The sequence below is a fragment of the Ipomoea nil genome, unplaced genomic scaffold (assembly GCF_001879475.1).
Source record: "Ipomoea nil cultivar Tokyo-kokei standard unplaced genomic scaffold, Asagao_1.1 scaffold1259, whole genome shotgun sequence".
NCBI lineage: Eukaryota > Viridiplantae > Streptophyta > Magnoliopsida > Solanales > Convolvulaceae > Ipomoea > Ipomoea nil.
The window spans coordinates 1,631,734-1,637,395 of NW_017617687.1; the positions used below are offsets into that span (position 1 = coordinate 1,631,734).

General features: G+C 36.9%; 1 long non-coding RNA gene across 1 annotated transcript; it reads left to right on the forward strand.

The window, feature by feature from the left end:
- Window positions 1-1,033: 1,033 nt before the first annotated feature.
- On the forward strand, window positions 1,034-4,403 carry LOC109184295. The gene is made up of 3 exons (XR_002054742.1): window positions 1,034-1,148; window positions 1,526-1,531; window positions 4,394-4,403. It is a non-coding gene; the product is annotated as an uncharacterized LOC109184295 (long non-coding RNA).
- Window positions 4,404-5,662: the final 1,259 nt, after the last annotated feature.

Below are 5,662 nucleotides of genomic sequence, written 5' to 3' on the forward strand. Positions count from 1 at the left end.
TTGCGGTCCACCATTTGGTTGCGATCAAACGTTATAAATGAGTTGCGGTTCATAATCTGGTTGCGATCAGAAATACACACTATTCGGGCTGTGGTCCACCATTTGGTTGCGATCAAACATTATAAATGAGCTGCGGTTCATCGGTTGGTTGCAATCAACCCCTTCGTGCTGCGGTACAAGGCAGGGTGCTTCGGGGCCGTGTTAACGCTATATGCGCTGACCCTCATGTATGGGCATGCGATTGGTCCTGCGGCACCACCAAAGTGTGCTTGTGTGTTGAGATAATGATTGAATACTGATATGTTTGATGTGGTATAATCTTGTGACCTTAGGGAGCATGCTAGTATCTTATATGCGTGATTATAACTGATGAATGTGCCTACCCTTACTTGTTGAGTTTATTCTCGGTTTTAAATTAGTCTCCTAAGTATATATATCTTCCGGCTTCAAAATGGTTATCATATATATATATATATATATATATATATATATATATATATATATATATATATATATATATATATATATATATATATATATATATATATATATATATATATATATATATATATCTACCTATATTGTATTTTAACGCGTTGGAGTGGGTTACCAGCATTATTCGTTGAACATATATATTTGGCTTTCAGGCACAGATGAGTAGCTCCGTAGCGCGCTAGAGGACCCGAGCCTTAGATAGTTAGTTTCCTTATCGGCCTGCATGCCATGATGATGTAATGACACTGTTTTGAGGATATTTAGATAGTGTAGCCTGTGCATCTGAGTTCTCCAGCTCAGATGTGGCATAACACCCCAAACACTTATGTTTAGTAATGCTCTGTTTCGGGATTAATGATATTATTGCCTTTATTTCATAAGTATTCAAAGTTTTAAATTTTAGTGGTGTTACAACAATGTTCTATGGAAACAAATGAATGTTTTAATATCTTTACTCATGTGTGACTGTATACCTAGATGTTCGTGCACTCTCATGAGTAGAATGCAAAAGCAGAGGGAAGAAGATTACATAATCAGGTTTTTGGAAGGCTTGAATGAAGACTATGAGACTATCAAGTCTGGAATTCTGGTTATGGACCCCATTCCAGATATGGAAAAGGTGTTGAATATGGCCCTGAAGCTTGAAAGAAGGAGTGGATCAATGATGTTTAAATGCAATGAAATTAATCAGTCCAATGCAGTTTTCAACAATCAGAATCATGCTGAATCTGAAGAATCTGTTGTGGCAGTCATAGCATCAAACAATAGAAGGAAATTCACTAATAATGGAGGCAAGAATGTGCCTAAATGCACATTTTGTGGCATGCTTTGTCACACAATTGAGAAATTCTACAAGAAGCATGAATACCTTACGGGATGGGTTGCAGGCTACAAATCCAAAAACAAACATTCCAAGAAACACATCAGACATCAAATGCTTCTGTGAGCCAAATAAATGACATTTGTATGTCTACTGATCAATTCCAAAAACTGTTATCTCTTTTGCAGAACCAGAGCCATGGAAATCAAGGCTCAAGTAGTGTAGCTGTGACAGTCACCACCCCTGGGATCAGATTAGACTTCAAAAGCTCTGCAGAAGTGCATGATGAAGGTATTTTTAATCCTGACATCCTTGTTAATATTGTTCACAATTCACATATAGCATGGATACTGGACTCAGGGGCAATAGACCATATAACTTGTTCATTGGACTATTTTGAAAAATGTTCTGAGGTTCAGGGATTATCTGTTAAATTACCAAATGGTGAAACTGTAAATGTAACACACAAAGGGAAAATCAGGCTTGACAAGGACATATTGTTGACAAATGTGTTGTATATTTAATCCTTTGCCTTCAATATTATTTCTGCTAGCAAATTAACCAAGCAGTCAGGATGCAAACTTGTGATAGAAGCTGATTCTTGAATTGTCCAGGGACATCTTGGAACAATGGTTGGTTTTTCTAGTGAGAGGAATGGTCTATACCTAATTACTGATCCTCCTGCCAAGAAGAAGCAGTCAATGACTGAGAATAATGTTCAATGTAACAGTTTCACTATGGAACTTTGGCACAATAGATTAGGACACTATCCTAGCAATAAAATTCCTATGTTGAATGGAATAAAGATTGATTCTAATAAGAAACTTTGTGATTTTGTATGTGATGCCTGTCATTTTGCTAAACACAAAAGGTCCACATTCCTAGTTAGCATTTCCAGAACTGATCATTGTTTTGAGCTAATACATATGGATGTATGGGGCCCTTTGCTGTGGCATCTCTTCAAGGTGAACATTATTTCCTAACAATTGTTGATAATCACAGTTGATTTACTTGGTTTCATATGATGAAAAGTAAGTAAGAAGTTAAGTCTATCTTCTAGAATTTCTACAATTTTGTGTGCACTCAATTTTCTGCTAAGATCAAAACTGTGAGAACTAATAATGGAACTGAGTTCCTATGCATTCCTTTTATAATGAGAAGGGAATTGTCCATCAGAAATCCTGTGTTTACACACCCCAGCAAAATGGGGTAGCTGAAAGGAAGCATCAACATATTCTAAATGTGGCTTAGGGCTTTGAGATTTCTATCTGGTTTGCCTATGGAATTCTGGGACCATTGTGTTCTACATGTCTCTTATCTTATTAACAGGCTGCCCATTGAGGTTCTTAATGGAAATACTCCTTTCAAGCTGTTAACAGGGAAAAATATAGATTATGGCCAACTCAGAATTTTTGGCTGTTTGAGTTTTGGTACCACTGTTTCACAGTGAAGAAATAAAATGCAATCAAGAGCAAGGAAATGTGTTTTTCTGGGATTTCCAGCCAATGTGAAAGGTTTTATCTTAAATGATCTTGATGATAAAACTACTTTTGTGATAATGATGAGCTCAATCCATCCCTTCCCATGATTCCTATTTCTGCTGATGCAGAGACAACTTCCTGGCAGACCATGAGAAGAAATGAAAATACTAGAGTTATGACAGATGCCATTAACAGAAGAACAGATGAGAATGAGAATTGTCGTGACAGAAATTTTGACTATAATGCTGAGCCAATTAATCAGGTAGCCACTGATAGAGATGAACCATACAGTAACATGGCAAATGCCCTTCACATAGACATCAATGTTCCACAACAACATGATAGTCAACCAGAACCTAGAATGTCAGTAAGGACAAGAGCTATTCCTTCTAAACTGAGTGACTACTATTGCCATTCCATGGTGGGAAATAATCCACTTTGAGATCCTCTCCTCATCCCAAAGAGAATTTCATTTCCTGTGAGAACTTGCCCCCTAACAAAAAGTCTTATGTTTCATCTATTGCTTCAACACATGAACCACAATCTTATCATGAAGCAGTACAACATAATGAGTTGAAAGAGGCCATGCAATCTGAAATTGATGCCTTGATTCAGAACAACACATGGGCTCTAATAGATCCCCCTAAGGGAAAATCACCTATTGGTTGCAGATGGGTATACAAAGTAAAGCATAAGGCAGATGGAACCATAGAAAGATATAAAGCCAGGTTAGTTGCTAAGGGATACACTCAACAGTCAGGAGTTGATTACATTGACACTTTTTCTCCTGTAGCAAGAACGATAACCATTAAAACCTTCCTAGATGTGGCTATTGCAAAGGGCTGGGATATTCAGCAGCTTGACATCAAAAACGCCTTTCTACATGGTGACTTGAATAATGAAGTTTATATGGTCTTGCCCCAGGTTTTAAAAGTGATAGGCCCAATCAAGTGTGTAAACTGTTAAGATCCCTATATGGTTTAAAACAGGCTAGCAGGCAATGGAATGTAAAGTTAACAAAAGCTTTGCAAGCCCATGGTTTTCAACAGTCCATAGCTGATCCATCTTTGTTCACCAAAACTTCAGACAGTTCTTTTGTTGAATTACTTGTGTATGTTGATGATATATTGGTGGCAGGTACAGATCCTGATCAGATCAAAGGATTAAAGCTTATGCTAGATACATCCTTCAAAATTAAAGATATTGGCAACCTGAATTATTTTCTGGGAATTAAAGCATTCAGGAATCCTAATGGCATTAGTCTCTATCAAAGGAAGTATACTTTGTAAATCTTAAAGGAAAATGGTTTCTTATATGCTAAACCTGCTAAAACTCCCTGCACTCCAGGCTCAAGACTCAACAATACTGAAGGCACACTACTAGACAATCCTGAAATCTTTAGAAGGTTAGTTGGGAAGCTACTCTATTTGACCAACACAAAGCCTGGCATTTCTTACAGTGTTCAGCAGCTCAGCCAGTTTGTTAATTAATAAGCCAAGAGACTCACATTTAGCAGCAGCACATAGAATACTGAGATATCTCAAAGGTTCTACTAGAAAATGACTCTTCTATTCCTCAAAATCCAGCCTTAAACTAGGAAGTCCATTATAGGCTATTGTATTTACCTTGGGGAGTCCCTTATATCTTGGAAGACTATGAAGTAAGCCACTATGTCCAGTTCCTCATCTGAAGCAAAATATAGGGCTTTGGCTTCCACTGTCTGTGAGCTTCAGTGGCCGTTCTACTTGTTGGCAGATTTGAAAACAGAAAACAAAAATCCCATTGCTCTATTTTGTGATAACAACTCAGCTGTGGCTATAGGGGAAAATTATGTGTTCCATGAACGTACTATGCACACTGACATTGATTGCCATGTAGTGAGGCAAAAGGTGCAAGAAGGAGTGGTGAAACTAGTGAGCATTCCTTCAAATACACAACTAGCAGATGGATTCACTAAGGTTTTGATATTTTTCATGCTAAGCTTGGCCTTCAGTATCTTCATGATCCATCTTACCAGGGGGGTGGGGGGGGGGGGGATGTGATGAGCATAGCGGATGCACACAGCAGAACAACTTGAGTTCTCTCATAGCTTTAAGGGCATTTGTGTCCTTTAGCATCAGTTAGTTATAACTGCCTTTCCCAACAGTTTAGTTTAAAAGCTTTATTTTTCCTTTTTTTTTTTTATGTAACAAAAACACTATGCTGGTCTCTGTAAAACTTTGGAGCTTTCAATCGACCAGAATATTTCTTTCTTCCTTAATGTGATGCTCCATAGCTCATCAAATTCCAACAAGAAACTGTCCAAACTCCATTGCTGTACAAGAACCCCAGGGGACATATAACTTGGCATACTAGGAAAGCCATGGCTCACAATTGGCATTTCTATAGAGATTTACTTCAACAACATTGAACATTACAATGATGAGCATTCACTAAAAAAACAAGTGCTCAACAAGCTTAATGATCTGTGGCCAATGATATAATTTTCCTTCTTCACAAACTATTACTCATAATTATATATATCTAAAAAAAAGAACAAGCTAATTTGAAATCACTACAATTCATAACCCAAATAGAACTAGGAGGAACAACTTGGGCTAATAGCTTCGGTTTCTATTAAGCCATTTCAAATTTCAATAACTTGTTTGCATAAATTATTACTAAAATAAGTTTTTATTGCAATTTGCTAAAAAAGGAAATATATTGTAGCTTACTTTTTACCTATGGCTAAGAATCTAAGATAAATTGCGTATTTGGTATAAGCAATCCCAAAAGTGTTAAGAAATAGTAGGTTGAAGCCAGAAGATATTGGATTAAATCACAAAATATGAATAGCCTAGTACTAAATAATTTCTAATATGAGTAA